General features: G+C 47.8%; 1 protein-coding gene across 8 annotated transcripts in view; it reads right to left on the bottom strand.

The window, feature by feature from the left end:
- The window catches only part of Prosap (SH3 and multiple ankyrin repeat domains prosap), a 98,641-nt gene that overhangs the window by 71,055 nt on the left and 5,000 nt on the right, over positions 1-22,586 (bottom strand). Inside the window, exon 1 of one of the 8 annotated variants that reach the window (XM_076537865.1) lies at positions 9,184-9,673. The exons of the other annotated variants lie outside the window; for them this stretch is intronic. The gene's annotated coding sequence lies outside the window, so the exon portion shown is untranslated. Of the gene's footprint in view, positions 1-9,183; positions 9,674-22,586 lie in introns of those variants that run through there. 8 annotated transcript variants of the gene reach the window in all.

Below are 22,586 nucleotides of genomic sequence, written 5' to 3'. Positions count from 1 at the left end.
GCGTCGAAAGAAAAACGTTCTCCGAATGCGCGAACGCGATGCACTTTAACGAGGAGGAACGTAGCGAATAGTTTCGGAAGTAGACCGTTTTGGTAAAACTAATTAATTAATCTGGCAGCGAATCGAAAAGCAAAGTATTTGGGTCAAATTTTTTCCGGACTATTCATATTCTTGATAATAAGGTTAATAAGGTTAACTGGGGCGGAAGAGAAATCAATGAGCTCTGTGGACCCGGAGGATCGTGTTCATTAAGCAATCGATAACGGGTCGAGAGAAGCTGTCGCGTAATTATCGCGCCGATCTCTCGAGGAATCTCGTTAGTCCGCGATTTCCCGCGTACGCCGATACCCACTGCTCGCGGATTATCGACCGCGTTACGCGATAATTCGCTCTAAGAAGAGAAGTCTGCTCTCTCGCGTCGCCTCCACGAGATAGAAGCTCGACGATCAAGAATTATTTGCACCTCCCGCCCCGTCGTCTCGTTCCGTCTCGTCTCTTTCGCACGGGTACTTCTCTCGTTGTTCCTGCGACAAATCGCGTTCACCGTTTCCCATCGACGCCGATCCTCTTCTCTGCGAATCGAATCCGTTGCATCTATCGGTTCCCGTTACGTTGCGACAACGTCTAATAAAGATCGTGCACGCGATGACAGTCGATGTTTCCGACAATTTCGTGAAAATTCGATGGAATCCGTTTGCATAGTTCGACACCGCGTAAAATTTGCGAATCGTTCGATCGTTATCGAAACGCTGTTTACTTCGGCAAAAGTAGAGGATGCAACTTTGCTTGAAAGTTAAAAGGGGACTCGGTTGCGAAGCTTATTCCGGTTGAATCGGTTTGTATTCCAGTGGCAATCGGAAAACGCTTGGCCGATGAGGCAGCGACGAAGAATAGAAATCGACTATTCCAGATCGCGCACACCTACCTACTCACCCACTCACCCACCTACCGTTCCAGTCAGCTTCTATCCACCTCTTCTCCGGTAAAGGCTAAACTCCACGCTGGCGAACCAACCAGCCTGTTTGTATTATGTAAAACTTTTGCTTCGCGTTTACCAACTTCGTCGCTATAATGGCGGTTAACAGAGTTTCTAACGTTTGTCCAAGCGACCAACTCTTTTCTTCGTATCGAGAGACTCCAACCGGACATTCCTGCTAGAAAATGGAACGGAATAAAAGCGACGATTGTCTCGAAGAATTTTTATCTCTGGTTCGCGCACGAGTTCGATCGGGCTACCAGCAAGATCAGGTGCGTGCAAGATCACCGCGTAACACCGATCATGTAAGCGACTGCGAGACTCCACGCCGGGTTAATTGCGTAAGGTGAAATTTCGCCGGAAGGTACATCTCTCTCCGTGCTTACTCGCTCTCGATTCCGTTCAGCCTCCGCGCGCGCTACTGTCGCTGTCGACGAAAGCAAAAGCGCTATCGAAACACCGACGGGACGAGAGCTTCGTTAATGGACGCGTTCGTAAATAACGCAATGGATGTCTCTCCCCGCGTCGTTTAATAAAAACCGGGAACACGCATCGAATGATAGAATCGTCGATAGTCAGTCTCGAACCAGCAGAATTTCTACCACGAGTTCGAGTATTCTCCCCTGGACTGGGTAGCGAAAGAACGCCACTGCGTCCTAATGAATGTCGATTCGTCGTTGAGATATTAAAGATACGCGTAGGTAGGGATATACTCGGTGGTATAGCTTCGACTAGCATCGACTAGCTTACGCGCTATCTACCTAAATTCAATAGCGTAGACGCGAGCCCTGAAACTATCTCGCGATGCGATCTGCTTAATGAATATTTTATGAAAAACATTTCTTCCCTGGCTTTCCGTAAATATTTATGCGTGTACGTGACGGATAGAGATAGATCGACGAAGGGAGTTGCCGCGTGTTCCCGGTGTTTGTCCGATCGATCTTCCTCCTTCTGCTTTCGCTCTTCAACGAGTCTTCTATTCAAAGAAGACTTCTCGAGACGGCACCGGCGTACGGTGATCGTCGCTCGCCTTATCGTACGCGTTTTCGATTTCACCGGCGCGAACGTTTCAAGCGGAGCAATGTAAACCCTTGCACTGTAAACTACTCTATTTACGATAGACACTTATAGCGTCTAGGTAAAACGGACTATAGTTTCTCCGTGGAAGATCGATCGTAGCTGGTGCGAGTATAGCGTAGACCCTAGGTGCGCCTACGCCACTGGTTCTCAGAGTCCTGCACGGTGTCGAAAGTAGCTGCTGCCGTACGCAAGATGCGCCAAACGGTAACGCAAGAATTCATGGAATTTCAAGGTTTCGCACACGGGGGATACTAGAGTCGATTTCGCGGTATCGATCGATCGATACTCGCGGGAACTTCCCAATTACGTAGCAGGCTTCGGGAAGAGCATCGCGAGCGAGATCGCGAAAATTGTGACGGTGATCGTTAGTACCGTTTTCGAAAAGCTTTCGAAGTATCTAGGCGACGAACGATCGAACTCGTACGGTACGTTAGTGCGCGTTCCCATCGATACTCGTCCTGTTTGCTCGGCCTTCTAAATCACGAGGACGAACAGTACTCCAGATTCACGATTAACGGCGTCATTCATCGCCAACTGACCGCGAACACGTCCCTCTTCGTTCATTCATTCGTTCTCGCTCAATGACGTAAATCGGCGATGGCGAGGAAAAACAAGGGTATCGCGTCACCTTGGAAACCGTGGCTAACCTTTTCGCTGCTTTACAATCCGTTTGTTTCGCGATGTATTAGCATCGCCTTTCTTTTTCTATCGTGGATTCGAAAGTACAGTGCAACCTATGCTCGAATCGTCGTGGAAGGGTTAAAATGGATTTCTCGTCAGGAAAGTTACTTCGATATCGGAACGAACAGAACACTTTCCTCTTCTGGTCGAACGCGTACGTGTACGCTATTTTACAGCGCTATTCGCTTTACGAGTCCGTATGCACGAAGCAATTTCTTTCCAAGATTCTTTCGCGAAACAGCGCAAACCTTACGATCTCTGGGATACGTTCCGTACAAGACGAATCGATTCTCCTACGATCCGCCTTCGCCTAACACGCAGCCGTTTCGTTAACAACGACGCGAAGGAATATTATTTCGCGGGGATGTAGAGACGCGTCGAGGAAACGGTTATTATTCATGAGAATTTATTAGTGGCGCGGAGTAACTGAAATTCGACGATGCTATTAATTTCTCTGGCGAAAAATCCGACGACTCGAGGAGTCGTTGTCCGCGAAAATTGACTGGCACCGAGTTAATCCTGTCCGTATCCGTCGAGCACTCTCGATCGTCGAATCTATCGCGAGGATCGACGGGGCGAACGAGAAGGGTCCGAGTACGAGAAATCGCCGCTCGTAAATCACCTAGTCACCTTGTGCGTGCGTTCCCCGAGCTTTTTCCCTTTTTTCCCCTCTCCTATCCAACACACGCGTGCGTTCGCGATCGTGGAAAGGCGCAGTGGCGTCTAACGAGGGAAATTAACGGCGAAGACGAAACGCGGCCAACTTCTTTCGGTCTTGTAATTTCTGATTGTTTGAAATACGATCACGGAAAGTTCTCGGCAGGAATTTAAATTGCTTCCCGTGTTCGTTTTCTAAATCCTACGGTTTCCCTTCGCGCGTTATTTTCCGAGCGACGAAAGTACGATAGAAACGCCGATAACTCGAGCTACGATTAAAATAGGTCAACTTTAATCTTGGCCGTAGAACAAACGCGAGTTCGCGACGGAGCAATCTTCGTCGTTCGAAGAACAAAGTATCGGCGCCTATGCGCGAAGACGTAAAAGCGAAGAGAAGGAGGGAAGAAGTCTGGTAGACAGTTATCCTGTAGAAAAGGGAATAAATTAGAGGTGGCTTATCAACGGAGTCGTTGATACGCGCACGGCCTAGCCTGGTAGGTCGCGAGTTTGTTTGAAAGGGGTTGGACAAGGGACTACGCGGTGTTCCACATGGTAAGGAGAAAAGGGGACAGCCAGCGATCGGGACGTGTTAATCGAACGGCATGGATTTATGGGCACCGTGAGCCCACGGGAAAGGTGGAGGGACTACCCACGCTGTCTTTACGCTGCTCGTTCGAGTACGCGTGCGATGCCAGAAGGCCAGAAGGGATACACCGCACCGGCGAGCAAATACTTTTCGATCGAAATGAGACGCGTCTGTTCACCTACGGGAGACAACCGACTCGCTCCGGTAATGGACATTCCTCTTTCGCGAATCCTACCGAATACAAATCACTTCTATAACTTCTTTATTAATTCTCTCCATGCAAAATGGTTGTCGCGCAATTTCAAATTGTATCTGTTACGCTCGAAGACGTACATTTTATTTCCTTAGACGCGATGCGAGGATTATTAGGAATTTGTATGCTAAACTTACGACGCGATCAAGCGCGATTGCTCGTGGTCGATTTCAAACTTGTATCTAATAAAGCTGGAATCGAGCGTGATGAAATAAGGAGGATCGAGGGAAAAGAAGAAAAGCGTAGATTTTATTTGCCACTCGAAATACAATCTTTCGAAACATTGGTGCTAAGGATTTTATTACAGGCTTTACTAACGCAAGTTTTCTTTCGTGCGCACAAACCATTCGGTAACATTCGTCGTACAATAAACACGATGTTAACGCGTTGGCTGCTACGCGATAGACCGTGCGACGCTAAGGCCTGTTAACGTAATAATTTTTCGGTGATTCGATTAAACGAAATAAATACGGCGATATCGCGAACGACCTATATTTCGCTCGTCGACATCGATACGATTGACTTTTCCAATAAAACGAGTGGTCTTTGCGTGAAAGCTGCTGCACACCACGATGGTCAAGGGGAAGTTGGGAAAGCGGTCGTTAAACGTGACACAAAAGAAAAACAAAGCGACCAAGGGATACGTCGATCGACCCTGACCGAATATCGACCTCTTTCTTGCCGGCAATGGACTTGTTTCTTTTCGAGCGTGCTTCGGTGATTCCGTTAAGACGACGTAAGCGTGTTTCTGTATCGCGTGCTCGTGCTTTCCCGGTCATGACTCTTAAGGCGAGCGTTACAATGCAGAATCGCCACTCGATCGAACTCTGTCGCGCGTTCTGAACTAGTTTCAACGGCGCATTCGTCGCGATTCGATGCATAACGCGTCGATAACTACAGCGAAAGCGTTAATTATTAATCTCGCGAATAGTATACTAGGACGCGAGAAGGCGATAAAACCGATTAGAAAAATCGCTGGTTACGCCTCGAATTAGACGAATTCGAGCACCGAAGCAACGAACAAGAAGGAATGCCGAGATAATTTATTACGAATTAAACGCTGCGTACGCGGGACAAGCATGTGTTAATTATCGTTCACGGATTACACGATCGAGCACACGGGCCGGAAGTGATGCAAGATGCGCGCTCGGAAAATAAACAAGCGGCGCATGCACTACCGCTGAAACTGGCTATATAAACGAGCCGCGCACCAACGAGTTTATTTAACTACAACTTTTTCTTGGCTCTTGACACGATTTTTCAACGCGACAGTTCTCGAGTGCCGGTATCAAGGATTCACGCAGGGGGAGAAAAAAGAATCGGGGAAAAGCTACTTTCGCCACATCGGCACGAAAAGTTAGAAATTAAACTCTAATTTCTCGTAGCACGAGCTCTGATTATAACGCGCGAATATGACAAAGTTGTTCTTTTTTTTCGCTCTCGACAATTAACGAGCGAACGATATCGCCAACTCTTTCGACGGAAAGTAACGCCAGTTAGATCCGAGTTTGGCGAAATGCCAGTTTCTCGTTAATTGCTGTGTTACTTTCGCGGATATAAGAGCAGGGCGTGTCGTCGTTAGAAAGTTCTTTTTCCCCCTGCATCTGCTCGCATCAAAATTAAATTCCTCGCGAGCTCTAACCGTGAAAAAGTTTTAACGCAACGATGATCGTGCTAATACGCCTTGTCGGAGAAAGGTTGCAACTCGTTTAGCGTCGTACAATTTCGACGCTTAATATAATGTACCTAGCAGCGTCTATCGTGGCGTATCAAATATTATCGATACGTATCGCGAGTATGGATCGAACACGGTACAAATTAAAACGTTAATTAACTATTTTCGGCCATCGTCGCGCGTTTTCCCGATTTCCACCGCTTTTCAATCTTCCTTCGGGAGAAAATGGCCAGACAGACGAACTCTTCCTAAACGCGATCGACGAAAGTACGACGCAGGAAGAACCACTAAGTCACATCACACCATGGCAGAAACGTCGCGGTGACGGAAAAGCGTCGCGCGCGACTTTCTAACCGTTTATTAAAAATAGGTGACTCTGTAACGTAGCGGAGCTCCTTGCGTCGAACGAATCGGCGCGATCTTCCTGGATGAAAGGGTCGTTTACGAGAGCAAAAGCCAGCGATTCCGTGCACGGAGGGTTCCGCGTCGTCTCTGAAAGTATCTACGATTTTATAAGAGAAAAGAACGGAGGAAAAAAAGCGAGACGCAGCGACAGAAGATAGAGAAGAGAGTTTGAGGGGTTAATCGCATCGCGCGAGAATAAGCGGAAAGGGAAAACGAGGAGACACGAATGCACTCACACGGATATAGCCGAGAGAGGATGCGTTCGACCATGATCCGATGAAAAGTCCGCCACGGCTCGTCCCGAGCGGAGACAAACTGGAAATTATCTCGAGTGGAAGAAAACGAAGGAAAAGGGCGTAACGACCTAACGAGGACAGGTTATTGCGAGAACGCGTTCTTCTTCCGCGAGATTTTCGCGACGCGCGCGAGACGATGATACGCGATACGGACGTGGAATACGACCAACGATGGATCTCGAAAGCGACGAGCGCCAAATGTTGCCGGTATCGCTATTTTCTTTCCGCGCGATTGAACAACGTACCACGGAGTACGTACCCGTAAATGGCGTTATTCGTTCGTCTGGTTACTCGGCGAAAAGAAACGTCGAAAGTTATACGCGCCTGTTTGCCGCGGATCCCTAAAAGAATTGGAAATCGCGAAGAGAAGAGTGTCCGCGTAAAAGAGAAGAGCAAGGCAAAAACTCGTAGCGCTCGTCGTTAGAGGGACCACGCTGTTTCGATGAATCGTGTGCACGCTCGATACTCTCGACTGTTTACGAACGAATAACCGACACGGTTTTTCGAGCATCGGGAACGGTAATTCGCATAAATAATCTGCTCGGCGAGGCTATCGTTCGCGTGTTACGCGCGCTTCGTGCCATAATTTCCACAAGAATTTCTACTCTAACGCTGGCCGTCTATAAAAAGTAGAATGAGCATCGATCGCTCGTAAATCGAACCGAGAAAACGCGTAATGTTCTTCGGCTCGAAACCTTGTAGCACCGAGGGAAAGGAAACGTGATTTGCTACCATAATTTCGCTTCGCTAAACGCTTTTAACGCTCCGATCTTTAACGGTCGACGAAACGTAGATTTTTAATCTCGCGTGGTCCGGAGGAGTCCGCGCGCGTTTCTCCGCGCGATCGAGAGAGGATTCGAAAGTACGGTTAATTAGATTCGCGACGAAAAGAGCGCGACGCGTTGCGAGCACCGCCATACAAGACGTTAAACGAGATGTAACGTACAATCTCCGGTAATAAGTGCAACCGGTGAGCTTGGCCTGGCCTGGTATGCGGCCACGGTACGCGTCAACGCCTACGGAGTCCGAGATCTAATCCGCCGAGCCATCGGAGAGACCGGTACTCCTCCATTTCCGGAATTTCGATCGCGTTTCTTTTTTTTAACCGTTTCGTAGGAAATCGAACACCCCGTCTCCGACGAATAAATCGTTTTCGATAGAGCAGATCACGAGTTCGTGCCTCGGAATAATTCCTTTTCCGACGAAGCTGAACTTCGATTCGTGCGGACCGAGGATCCACCGAGCCGCGTTAAAACGAGCGCTCGTAAATTTCCCTCGAAAGAAACTCTCGATCGAAAGATGGTAATTTTTCTAACGAAAGCGAACGCAAACGCGAGTCGATCGTCCGATGACGTATTCCGCGCTCGCGAAACAGTCTAGCGCGTAAATCGAATCGAAAATTCTTGAAGCGTCGAGAAGAAAAGACGTCATTTTTATCGACGATAAACTTCCGTCTCGCGTCGGTTTTGCACCCGATTTCGCTGTACTTTACGAGACAAGAAACGGACAAACCACGACACGAGTCTGCCACTCGGTCGCAATGCAAAAACCAAGTATCGTTCATCCGGATCGCGAGTTATCTTCCAACCACGCACGCGATTCTTTTCTAAACCCGCTTCGACGCGGTTTAATGGAAAATCGCGACGCGTTCGAAATCGGTTCGCCGTTCGACCGCAGAGCCCCGGAAAAAACAATTGATGCCATCGCGAAATCATCGTTATTTTTATACTCCAATGTCCGAAGCGTGACAGGATACGTTCCGTGATTACCGGATGGTAGAAAAATCGTTCGCGTAAACGAAATCGAGCAATTGTAGAGAAAACGGATGGAAAAAGTTAGCGACTCGAGCGATAGATCTTTCCACGGTATCGAGCGAAGGAAACGAGATCGCGTAGTTAGCGAAGCCGTTATCGCCATTGCGCGTAACCGTTCATCGAGATACTTTTGACCTTTTTACGGTTTCGCAAAGACTCGACGCGTTAAACGCGAAATTCATTCATACTACGACGGACGGCTTCGATTCATCGATTACGCTTTGTCAACGATCAAAAATAAAACGTCTATTCACGGCGCAAAGTGGATTCGCTGTTGCGCTTTTATCTTGGTCACGTAATCGGTATCAAGTACGGTATCGCGTTGCAAACCGGCGTTTCCAGCGGCGATAAGCGAACCGGAAAAGAAGATTCGATTAGCCGGGACGCTAATCGGAAGGTACATACGCGTTGATTTCCGTGAATCGTAGGAATAGTAAGTTTTCTAGAAACAGAATTTTGATCGCGTCTTTTGCAAATATTGCATTATTATAAACCGAATAGCAGGTATGGCGGATCGACGAGAGAGGAAAGGAAGAGAACGTAATTGGATCGGTAAAAGGCGTAGCTGAAGAAGGAAGATCGAAAAGATGAACGGGACGTTCAAAGATATGCAGCGATTTTCTAAGCGTAGCACAATGTTCGCGTTATAGTTCGATCGATGCACACTTTTCAACCATCCCGTATATAAAGGAGCGACACGTAAAGAAGCGGAAAGAAGAAGACACAGAAAGCGAATGAGAAAAGTTGAACGATTAATTACACTGTCACGAGGCTGCACCGCGATATCTATTCGAGTATCCGTGATCCATAAAATAAGCCCGCGTCTGTACCGGGACTCCTCCGTCATCGTGAAGATTCCGTTCGCGAACGAGTTTATCGTGTTCCTAGAGATTCCATCCTCGAGACCGGAAACGATGCGACGTCCACCTTCACGATCCACTGCAATAGTCGTTATTATGCATGAAATCTATCGCGTTTGCCTGGAAACGCTTAACCGATACTTTCCATCACTTTCAGAGCCACGTAGCAACAAATCCTCTTCCACCTCGAGCCTCTTCGTCTCGACACGATTGTTCGACGATACACCTCGCCGAATGGATGTCGAATGGGAGACAGAAAGTCGATGGAAACGCGATTAACGAAGATCGAACACTGGGAAAATTAGACGACGCGTAGGACCGTTTGGTTCGACGCAAAGAGTTCGACTGACTCGATGACCACACGAGGCAAACAATTTTCGCTTACGTCGAGTCGTTTCTCGGGATCGGGATCGGGTTTCGAAACGCGAACGTCGACGCTGCGTCGTCGGTGACGGGCCGAAGTCGTTTCAGGCCTGGGTTCACAAGCATCGTCAGCGTCGCTAGCGATAACGACTTACAGCGCGAGCGAGTTCCATCTTATCTGCGAGAGAGACGCCAAGAGAAGCGTTCAGACTTCTACAGAACTAAACCCGATACGTATTTACGCTTTTCTCGGACCCTGTCGGTGGTCGAGTTTTGTTCTTGCCGACGAAGAGGAAACGAATACGAGAGACGAGACGAGAAGAGCGAAACGCAATGTGTCAGCAGTGTCGCGAACGAGACCGAACGACCAAGCAAACGCTAGAAGAAATATAAGGAACAGCGACGAAGGTAAATGCAAAAATCAAACGCGAGTCGATTGAATTTCAAAGTTTTATTGCCTCGACGCGTTTATTTATCCAACGCGAAACCAGACGGAAAAATTTCGTTACTAAAAGCGTAAAAAGGAGAATTGCTCAAAAGCGTTTATCTCTTAAAAAGTCTCCGCGAAGAAATAATCGATTCGAGATCGAACCTAATTGTCGCGCTATTCGTCGAAAAGCGGAAACGAGCGCCGTTGCGTGTTCCCGATAGGGAGGAAACATCCAAGAGACGCGTGAGAACCAGCAACGATGCATGCCCGTTTAATCGCATCGTCGTCGCGTCGCGACGCGACGCGTAAACGTATACCCGTGAACGTGTACGCAAAAGCGGCCGTGGGTTAGTCGTAACAACGCGCGCACGGTAACGCACACACGCGGATCACTAATTATTACGAACGACGAACTGCACACGGTGCTGTTACTCGGTCTCCGTGTTCGAACCTGGCCATATAACCAACCCCTGCAGGTGTAACTTACGTGATAAACGTGCGTTCCGCCAACCCGGTTATATACGAGCCTCCGGCAATAGCTACACGATATTTTCCACACATTTTCTTCGCTTTTTTGATAACGTAAACACGCTCCGCTCTCAAACGTTTCGTCAAGGTTCTCGCGAAAGTGGCCTATCGTTCATAAAAAATCATCAAACTCGTAATTTCCCTGTAATCGAACGCGTCACAATAGAAATTGTTGCATCCGACCTTCCGATTCACGCGGCACGAATCGCGTTAATTGCGGAGGATGCGTACATCGCGTCAAATTAGTATGAAATTATAACGGTAAAACCCATATATTTTTCTCGCGACGGACGTCTATAACGAAAGCGTTTTATCCAGCGGATAGAACGTTCGACTCGTTACGGATGTCAAAACAGAAACGAGCGTTAAAAAGAGGAGAGATTGCGCCGGTTTTTAGAACGGAAGTCATCAGCAGTGATCACGGGACGGTGTGGCACATCTGGCTAGGCAGAGCAGGAAAGTTAATTAGAATAAGAGAAAGAAACGCGTCCGAGAGAGGTTTTCTCGATATCGTTGAAAAGCTGGCACGAGCAGTCGCTTTCACGGTGATTAAACGATCGTCGGCGTGATAATTAACGCGATACGCCAATTAATTCGGCTAGATGGAAGGCGTATCCCTGCGAGAGGACACGTAACAGTTTAACGCTCGTTTATTCGCGATATCGAATCATCCACGAGAATAAACGATCGTAACGATTTTCAAGAAAAAAGTAATGGCTGATTTTCGAACTCCCGATTATAGCCGCGTACTTCTCCGGTAAATGTTGCTCCTCCAATTTTTCCAAACTGTTCTCGCCTCGATTACGTTCGTCGATCGTAGACAACATTGTAACGGGCGTTTGGAATTTTTCATCGATCCGTCCACGCGATACGCGTATTTTTTCATCGTGCTGCCCTCTTCCGAAGTAAATTGCAAAGCTTTCCAGCGTAATTGACTCGCATCGCAAACGCCCGGAACTAATGTCAATTTGAACAAACGCGCTACGTATCCGTTCTTGTTCGTACCACCGGCACAGTTAGGAGAAATACTGGCGCGTTGCCGATTTATCGTCTTCCCTTTCGTCGGAAGATCATAAAACGAGGGGTTGAAAGACGAAACTGTTTCGGTAAATGCATTATCGGAGCGTCTTTCCCTCGGAAGACGAGTTTAGCGGATTAAAACGTTGAAACGCGGTCTCTGGAACTTGCGGCATTCTTCGAGTGCCACTGCCTCAAAATCCAATTCAATTTCGCGGTCCTAAGCTTTCCGCATCCAGCTTCGTCGAGCAGAGACTGTAACTAGTTTACGTGTACGAGTTTACCTAAAGTAACCTCTTGTTTCGAAGGATTAATCGTCGCCGAAGATACACCGGACAAATCGTATACGAAACTTTAACTTTTAAATCGCAGCTGGCACTTTATCAGTGTCTGTAACATTTAATAATTCTGAAATAATCTCTTGCGCGGAATGAAAATTCATTACGCTTTCACTCTCTATGAATCTAATTTCCCCGCCTACTCGGAGGATAATTGCTTTAATCGCGGTTTCATAATAATTATCTGTTTAACGTATTCACCGGAAATAGAGCTCGAGAATCTTGGTATTCGTATTTGTCTACTTTGTGTGCTTCGATTCTAATTGGCGCGCGAACATTCGTATGCGCGGAAAATTGATAAAAGAATGAAGAACATTCCGCGCACACGCACCGTCGGACTTGCCAGTTCCACGGAGAGTTAATAAATATGTACATAGTACTGCTACGTTTATCGCGAACTCGATAGAAAATGGAGCAGAGAAAGATCGAACGAGATTAAGCAATCCGACCGCTTATAAAAGCAAATAAAACACGTTACAATAGATTCTCTTACCTCTTGCGCCGTGGTCATCATCTGTAGCTCGTTTTTCTCTTCGACTCAATTTAACTACCCTTTCCGATCGTTTTACCGAATATAATGTATCATTAGGCCGATGCAAACAGTTTATATCGTAATGTCCAGAAATACAAAACCGTACGTAAGAAAAGTGCATCGACTCTAATAGCGGTTACTCTGTTCGACGATCATTATTTCCAAGATTTCCAACTGTAATTTGCTTCTCTTGGCGGAAGCGTGTGTTCCAACCTAATAACCAACGAATCCATCAAAGTTTAGCGATCGACGGACAGCCGGGCTGTGGCGAACCACCGGACTACAGAGGTCCGTCGGCGAATTCCATCGACGGGACGAAACCGAGAAACAGAAGCGATCGCAGAGGAGGTTGAGAGTCTGAGCGCGCGTCGAGACACCGCGTATATCGTGCAGAGTATGGAGCACGGTCGTGCAGGGAAAGAAGCCTACCCACACAGAGCCGTGCGGCAACATGGAACCTAGGAAGCACGTAAGACGAGTGCAGCTCTTCTAACGGTAATTCCTTTAGACCAGTACCGCAACTTCTGCAACCCAGAAGAGTAGTCGATGCTTCGGTTGCCGCTGTTTCTTCTGTTACCGAACACTACGACAGCGACGACCGACCGGCTTCGTGGCTATCTCGAGGAACGAGCCAATCATCCGTCCGTGCCTTCTTCTCCTTCTTCTTTCCAATCTTTTTCTCTTTTCCCATCGACTGGATGCAGCGAGACGGGGAGAGAGAGATACGAGACAGAGAATGGACGAGAGCGAGAATCGTAGAGAGGGACTAGAGAAGATGTCGAGCAGGAAAAGTAACAGTAACCTTCTGGTACACCGCGCTACCGTGAACTTGCTCGACCTCCTGCAATTAGCGCGATCCTTGACGCAGCCTGCTCCTGATCGTGCTCTGCTTTGCTCTCGTCTGCTCCGTTCTACTGCACGACATTAATTACTGCCTTCTCCAGAGACTGTCTGCTCGTCATTTCCTTCCGTTCCGGGGATCTTCTCATTGAAATCACGATTTCGAATTGAATACTTGTAAACTATGTTTTACCTCGGCCGGCTGTATCGCGGTAAAGGAGCAGCGTTGCAGGCTCACTCCGATTCCGCGATAATGGGTTCTTTAAAGGATCGCTTGGAAAATTCGACTCGATTATTGAAATCACTGTTACCGATTCGAGTCACGGTAGCTTGGTCGTCGAAACGACGAGGGACGGACAGTTGCGGTTTGCGAAGAAATCGTTTACAAATACGTTTACGTTCAAGTCGATTAGCCCTTTAGACGGAAGCTCCCTTTGTTCGAGGCTCGACTGAAAATTGATGGGCAGTTCTGACACTCGTAAAACCGAATTGTTCTTCGCTAAGAGAATGGACGGTAAAACGAAACGCTACCGAAGGTCCGTGGGTATAATCAAATCTTTCGAACGTTGCCTCTAGCCCAAGGGGGCGCCGTTTTTTAAGCGCGACAGACTGCTTTACGTCCTACGTTATCTCCTCGGTGTAACCGATGACGTGTCGCGTATCGATTCGATAAGCCTAACGTTATTGTCCTTTCCTATACCGTGATTTTCGTGCAATCTTTGTCGACAGAACCGTGTATCTCGTTCTACACGTATTACAACGACCTCGCTATTATTATATTTCGAAAGGCGTATATTCTTATACGTCGAGAGCGAACGCTGTTTAATAATAAAACGAAGAAACGAAGGGTCTCGCAAAGACGTTAATTATCTGTTCGACTGCTTGCCAAGCAACGATTCCATCGCGCATGTCAGAGAATGGCATTCATTCCGCGTAAATTAGCTAATCGCTTTTTGCGCGTTTCTGGGGAAAAAACACGGCCTTACGTAAATGCCTGTCGTCCGAACATCTCGCGGGGGATAACGGTCCTGGCTAGATTCTCCGGTAATCTTTTTGCGATCCTAACATTACGGTTTATGGAATCCGTACGTTTACGATGTATGAAATTCGTGGCCATTCTCCGCAAATTCGATATAACTTCGACTATCAATTTTTTACCACGGAATAATAAGATGTTCGAAGACGTATTCGCGGAACGAGTACGAACAGTTTAAGTATCTAATCGTAACAGATGGGTTAGGTACATTATCGGATGTAAACGTTTTTCATAGAGTGCATAACCGTGTACCGTACTAAACATTTTCAGCGAACGTCTGTGTTATTGAAAGCTCGAAAGTCACAATGGTGTTTTCCCGTTCGTTTCGCGTCACCGCGTGGATTCCTCGTCGTTTACCTCGAAAGCAGTTTTCCAATTGCCTGGCTGCTCGTTCACCGAGCATCGTTTGAAAAATTTCAGTCGCGATTCACTCGAAAAGAAGGATGCAGGGAGAATATTACGTATTGTGCCAGCAAAATATTTTTTTCGACGTTTCGATCGGTAAAAAAGTTGTTCCAGTCCTCCGCCAAATTCGTACGTTCCCACGATCGCTGATTATGCTAAATATTTTAGACGAATTCGTCGAGACTTTACGAATCATTTAACGCGTTAATTAAAATTCAGCGCACGGCCTATGAAATCATCGGAGAATATATAGTTTCGTGCTATTGCTACGAATCAATTTCGTTTTCGCGTTTCCTTAAATACACTCGTTTCAGACATAACAAGGCTAGTAGATTAAGCTAGCTTTCTGCATTTGTAAAAACAAAGAGGATAAAATTGATAATGGCTCGCGAGTCGATGTAATTTATGTGAGCGATAACGGTGCATACGTAGCTAGCAGGGTAAAAAAGAGAGTTACGAATTCGAGATAGAAAGTAAACTAATCGGCCTGAACTAAATTAACCGCACGCAACAATTGTAATTATTCGGAATACTATCGATTCGTTGTTCGAGTTTTCCATTTCCTACCTTACGAAATTAACGAGACGTTAACGCTGTCCGTAATTTTATTTCATCTTTTCTACTCGCGGTTATTCGATTATATTAAATTGACTTCGCTTTATGGTCAGAAAAAACAATTCTTGAAGTTGAAAGTCCGGAACAACCCCGTTTCCAAGATCGTAAGGAAGAAAAATACTCGTTGTCGGGGTGTTCTCGCGACTTTCGAGCGACTACCTACACCTTCGAACGAGATCGAAACGCGGCGGTTAAACGCGTCGACGAGTAGATGTCCCCGAGCGCAAGCTCGTCAAGGCGACTCGAGAAAGTTCACCGTCAATTGGCAATTGCATCGTCTGATAACATAATGACAGAATGGATGGACGGATGCGTGCAAGCGTTTGACGCATCTACGCGGTGTGCGTTTCGTTCTAGTAAAGCGGTGAATAGACGCGCCGTGCCAAAGTATAGGTCGCGATCGTGACAACGCGAATAGAAACACTCCGATTACGATGCAGCCCGAACGCTACTTGTTCATTCACCGTCATGATGCTCGACGATGCACGACGCTATCGGATTAATATCGATCGCTGATGCACCGAATATCGATGTCCCCAGAAGCGAACGACTCGTTTCTTTCGATTTCGTACGCAAACGAAAAGAGCGTTCGCTCCGGAAAGAAAAGAAGAGGCAAGAAAAGAAAACGATGCTACTACTATAACTCACGGAAGTAAATCGATGAACTCGGTGGTCAAATTACATGTTTCTCCGCGTTCAAAATTGTACGTTGCTCAACGGATCGCCGTTATACAATATTATCGTTATTATTCTTGTTGGAAAGTTACTTTTTTTTCGTCCGACACGAGCGATCTCGTTTATGTCTTACAATTGAGCGCAGCGCGGCTCGATGAACGAGGGAGCGCATCATCATCGGAATTATTACAACTTCCGGCGAGGTTAAGCGAATCTATAGGGAACGTTGTCGCGGAAGCAGTAGCTCGTCGCCCTTACGTCATTTCGACACCGCGAGCGTCGAGCAACGAGTCTCGTTATTTCTCGATTACGAATTCGTGGACGAAAGCGAAATTCGAAATAGGAATTCGAATCGGTTTCGTGCCGGCCGGGTTCGCGTACTCGTCGCGACAATGATTGGCTAACGGAGCGTTCGAGGAACGCGGATACGAGCGGAGTTCGGCGCTGGGTTCCGGGCTCGGTTAAGGCTGATTTATCGTCCCGAACGCGCTGCCAAATTGGCAGTTCGCGTCTTCGAGGCTCGTTAAGCGGAATCTCTTCCTCCCTGGTCCACCGTACCACTGCGAATTTTGGATAATTTCGAAGAGAATACGCTGAAGGGCGAGATCGTTTGCGATTCCGGCGGCAACGATCTCTCTCTCTCCCTCCATTATTTCTTGCCCTCCGTTGCACGGTTGCTCGTCGCTTTTTGTCAACTTTCGTCGAGTAAAGCGAAATTCAACATGGTCACGTAAACGAGCACGAAATACGCGGTTGCTTTTTCCGATCGGACAACAAGTTGAATGCCGTGAGAAATCGTAATGGGCTATTCTTTCTTTCTCCGTTCGCTGCCAGCGACTTTTCCCCTGCCGTTGGCTCGAGTCGACAAAGGCTGCGCATCGGCGAAAGAGGATGTCTCGTTACCGAGGGATTTGTCGAAATAACGAGAGAAACAAAAGCGAAGCGTATCGGCAGAAGATCGCGAAAGATGCTATTAGCGAGGCGAAGGGAAAATTTTAGGTTAACGAGCAACGAAAGTAAGACGAGAGCGAAGAAGAGCAAGAGAGGAAGAGGGAAAGGGAGTTCGGAGAAGGTGAAAAATGAGAGGCGAAGAGAATGCAGGCAGGCAACGAGCTCTTCCGAAACTCTGAACGATCTTGGAGAGCTGGAAGGGCTTCGTTTTCGAAGGTTAGCGAACCAGCAAGAATGCGACCGGCTGACAGCAGAATGGGGATCCAGCAGGATCGATGATCGAGACCGCGATTGTTCTTTGCCAAAGAGGCGAAGGGTCCTCCTACTACTCCTTTGCTCTTCTCCCTTTCTCGGGAGAGACCGATGGATACAATGCACCGCGGGAAAAAAAATATTCCGAGACGGCGTTTGCTCGTTAAAACTGAATCTTCGCGATGGATGATAATTAATAAGACTCGACGAAGAGGTCACGAAAAGTCTCTTCTGCCTATTCGAATTTCTATCTCCCCTAGCCTCTTGGAAGGACTATTACCCCTTTAAATACGCGTTAACATACTATCCGTTGAAATGTTAGGATTTCTTAACTTTTCGAGCGGCAACGATTCTACCCTTTCTCCGAGCGAAAGAGTTTTAACCTCTTTAGGCGCGGGAACTTTTATCCTCGTGCGAAAGGAACGAACGAATTAAGAGAAATACTGGCGAGGTCTATCTGGTTCGATCCGAAGCGGCGCCTTCTCGAAGGCAGCAGCTTTAACCGTCGGACAAAATCTCCGACTGTTGGCGAAAGGAAAAGGAGCAGAAGAAGTTTCTTCCTTTTCGACGAACAACCGTGCACGAGAAGGAAATAAAAGGAAGGTCTGGCTTGAGGTAGCGCCGCCATTAACGAGCGATCGAGGCGGCGACGAGGCGCGATTAATTTCCCTCGGCTTCTTGCATTACGTTTAATTAACATAATCCGCCTGCGGGACCATTCCGTGACGTGTTTTACGCACGCACCTATGTACTTACGCGCTCACGCGATCCGCCACGTTCACGGCCACGCATCCATCTACCTCGGTTAAGAAGATTTTATCGAAATTCGTTATTCCCTCGCATCCTCCAGCGTGGACCGACTCTCGCAATCGTTTCTCGGAGGATTTCTACCGGTGAAAATGTACGAAAAACTAAGAAAAATCCTTTCCGTAAAGCTCGTTAATCTTTAACGATCAAAACTGTAGCAAAACCCTGCACGGTCGAATTCGAAACGGGTCGACGTACCTCTAGCGTGGTTTTTAGAGCAGCATGGATTCAAATTTTTAGGTCAATTTATCGCGACGTTAAAAAAGAGCCAGAGAAGGTAACAACGCAGAATTCGTGCATGGAACATAGGCGAAAAAAAGAGGAGCGGACGAAGCCGTGCACGGTTTCAATGGAGCTGGAGAGCGAGCCGTGAAAGGCAAATGCGCTCGACGAACGACCGCGAGAGGAAAAGGGTAGAGAACACCACCGACCGACCGACCGATCGACCGACCGACCAACCGACCGGTGTCTTTCTCCTTTCCACCGATCGCGACTCGATGCTCGCTTTTGCTAGAACGAGCTAGTTTCCGCTCGCGTACGTACGCGCTCGTATACACACCGACAACACACGTGTCGCACGCGTGAACGCGACTGAAAACCGGTCCCACCCACGCCAACGCGAGGGTTGCTCTCGACGAGAGGTCGAGTCTGCCGGACAGAAATGAAAATATTCTAATTACCAGCGACATTGTTGCGACACTTTGCGAAGGCGTGGAGAACAACGTCGCTGATGAGGTCGATCCATTTCTGCGACCATCATCGATTCCAACCTTCGAAAACTGGACCATCGATGTTTTTCTGCGAGAGCGTATCTCTCGCCACGGTTTACCTAGCCTTCGTATTTTTCCAATCGCGCGGTTCCTACATCGAAGAATCCTACATCGGTACGTGGAACGTATCAACGCGTCCCACATTGCTATCGTAGGCTCGGAAGCCCGCGCGTATCGTGGACTTGGCGAGAACGACGATGAACCGACGATGTTCCAGTTCATAGCTAATGCCTTCGATTCCTACTTTCCATTGATCCGTCAACGATACGCAGTTCCAATCGTAGGTCTTCGCGGCCGATAAGTAAGCGAAACGAGCGCGCAGGGCTGATTTCGAGCCCTCGATTTCTGCCACTGCGCCTCGTACTTTATTTTTCAAACTTTCACTCTTCCGCTTCGACTACGTCGTGTAACGTTTCAAAGAATTTGCGGAGACCCTGGCTCTAATACTCGACGAGGTCGTTCTCTTAGCCATGGTGGCAGTCGCTCGAAAGAACGAGCCGGGAAAACTGGGCCGAGGAATGCAGTTTCTCGATATTCGAGCGAACTACCTATTCTTAACGCGTTCGAAACGGACGACGCATCGTAATGCGTTTCACGCGGAAACTCGCGTTATCGCGCTCCGAGAAATAAGGTTATAGAAAATCGCGTAAAAGTCAAAACTAGTCTACGCGAGTCGTTTTACGATACGACTCGAACGCGTTAATCCGCTTTCAATTCCTTCTCTTTTATGTTATTTGGAGAAGTTCGTTTCGTCTCGACGGATCGAATTTTGTCGGATCTGTACCGGTCGTAACGTAGAAAGTGCGCGCGAGCAAACGACCGACGGTGAAAATCACGGAAGCTCGGGACAAACTAAAAGTTAGGCCAGCACGCCCACAGCGAAGCGGAGCGGTTACGTCGTGCGTGGACGGTGTTACGCCAGAGTCGAAGATTTATGTCGCGAGACGGTCAACTATAGAGCGAGCCCGAGTGCTTAGATTTAACTACGGCTTAACGTACTCTAAACTGCAGTTTGTATCGGATCCGGTGCTCACGGAATTACCCTCTATAAAGGGAGGAAGTTTGCGAGCGTCGCGGCGCACCAAGTACCCTGACTCTGTTCCGAAATTTGCATTTAAACGACGCTCCGATCTTTCGACTCTCGTCGCGTCGAATTAGTTGAAAAGCGCCCTTCGGCGATATTTTTTTTTCTCTTCCAAGTACTTTCGCGTAGTGGAAAAGTAATATCCAAAGTGGCCGCCTAGGGTTCGAGAGTTAATCGGTATTCGAGATTTCGTAACGAGTTGGTCGGTTATTGGTCAGATTCGGTCGAGACGAAGACGAGAGGAGGAACCAGCGAGTCTCTCGTTTTGATCTTGTTTAGGCAAGCGTCGGAACATACAACGAGAGAAGATGGAGAAGCCCATCGTTGAGAGGCAGTGATTTATTCAGGGTTATTGTCCTGCACGGGGTTTTTGTCCTGCGAGGAGGCTGTGCAGCCACGTATATGCACCGACGGAACAGAGTTCGGGGACCGAGGTAGCGTCCGAAACGGCAAGAACGCGCTTGGACCGGTGCAACGGACCCACGACATTACTCAAGAGACGAGAGGCCTTTTTCTACGCCTCGAACGGCCGCACCGGGTGCATTGACATCGCGGTATCGACGTAATTCTCCGTACGACGCTTCCGTATCGGTCTTACGTTTTCATTACAGCTTACGGACAACTTGTTACGCGAGTCCGTTGCCCGTTTATAAAATACTATGCGCCCTGCTTCTATACTGGGTGTCCGACGACGCGCCTTCGAATGGCTTCCGGTTCAAAGTACTCCGCTAATTCGATTTTAAACCGACGCCTTTTCGTTTTCTCTATCTTTCCCTACAGCCGTTCTGTAGGTTTCTGAATGCGTCGACACCTATGTCGATAAAGATTTGGAAATTTCGAAATTTACATTTAATCCGAATGGAATCTTTGTTTGTTCGCGTTTGTCGAGAAAGGATTAATTTGCAAGACTAGTAAGGAGGATCACGAAGAACGTAATTGTCCGGTAAGGAAAGGCTCGTATTTCTAACGGTGTCGTAGAGGAACGATTGGCTGGAACGACGAATGTCTGGCTCGATAATGGCCGAGTACGAAAAGCAAAAAAGAAGGGAAACACCGTCGCGTCGGTCATAGGCCTCCTGGGCAACGGTCACTTCCTTCGATCCTCCGGGGACCTTGACGTTCTCTTGTCCGTTAATTAACTTAAGCAGCGATTAGAGCGGCCTCTTATCGCGTCCTGAGCAACGGTGCTCGCCATTTAACGTGCCATCGTACACAACTGTCCTCGCTTCTTCCTCGTCCGGGTACGCAGAAAAATTTGCCTCCTCGATTTTTCGTTCCACGGTAGTTTCGACTTTCCTCTCGACTAAAAGGAATTTAAGAAAACTTCGAATGTTCTATAAGTGGTCGTTAATCGGAAAGTCGATGGAAAGTATCTCGGTTAAACGAAACGGACGAAATTGACTCGCATTTGGATATTTTGGTAATTTCGCGAACGGGTATCGCAGAAGAAAATAAAGGGGTCGGGTAAAATATATCGGCTTTGTTCGAACGTGGCCGACAACCGGAATACAAACCGGATTAGGGTCAATGGCCCTCGCCTGCTCTATTATTCCTAATATTTTCCCCGAGAGAGTTCGACCTAACGCTTTCAACGAGGACCGACGAATTTCCACCCTCGTAGGCGAATAACGTTTATCCGGGCAACGACGGCGTGGTTGTAGGGGGTGCTATAAAAAGTCGAACGTAAAGCTTCGTTCGGACTGGTCGTGTGCATCGCACGCATCATCGAGCAACCGTGAAGAGGGACTCGTGGTATATAGGGTGGAAGGAAAAACGTGGCGTGAACCTTTGCTGGAGGGTATCGAACAGCTCGATGGTTAGAAAAAACAAAACCTATGAAAATGCGAAACGCGAAACGGCACGATACACGGTTTTAACCTGCTACGTATTGGATCGATTTAACTTTCGAATTCGTCTCGGAATCGTAAAGATCGAACGTTTAAAATAAAAGAGGTTCGATCTCGCGAAAGGAGTCGAACGCGAGAGAGAAAAGTTGGTCGCTCGCGTCTTCGCGGAACTTTCAATTGGCTACGGTAGAAGTTAGGGGAAATTTCGAGTCGGATACGACTCGAGGAATCGGAGGAGTTACGATATGTCGGTACCACCCTCGACAAACTTGTTTCTCCCTCGGGAAGATCGGAGAGGAAAGAGAAACGAGCGGAGGATTGTTTTCGAAATGTTCATAGAGGGAAAAAGGAAAAGCTGGTGAAATTCTTTGGTATTGATCTCCCTGTTTCTGTTGCCGGTTGCGTTCTCGTGGGATAGGGCTGGTCCACGAGCGTACGCAAAGAGAACGAGAGAGGAAGGAAAGAAAAGGGTGAGAGAGAGAGAGACAGAGGGTTGTTTACGGTGGTTTTCGTCGCGACCGAAACGTCGGGGCGTCATAAATTATCCTCGAAAATCGTCCAACGACCCCACGGAGACGCCGTTCGTCCCGTGACGGAAAGAGAACGAGAGAGGAAACTGCGATTTGGCCAACTGCGTCGACCGGCTTTTCCGAACTTACGGACAAAATATATCCTCGACGATCGATCGGATTCCCCGAGCTTTTTGGGAAGTCGAAAACATCGTTATCGCGATGATTTTAATCGCGCGCAAACGACGAGCTTCCGAACGATTTTTAATCTTCGCGAATAAAAAGGCGTCGCAACGAGCGTGGC

Source organism: Megachile rotundata, chromosome 12 (genome assembly GCF_050947335.1).
Source record: "Megachile rotundata isolate GNS110a chromosome 12, iyMegRotu1, whole genome shotgun sequence".
Classification (NCBI taxonomy): Eukaryota; Metazoa; Arthropoda; class Insecta; order Hymenoptera; family Megachilidae; genus Megachile; species Megachile rotundata.
Note: the sequence above shows the minus strand (reverse complement) of the source record. Positions and strands in the feature narration are given on the sequence as shown.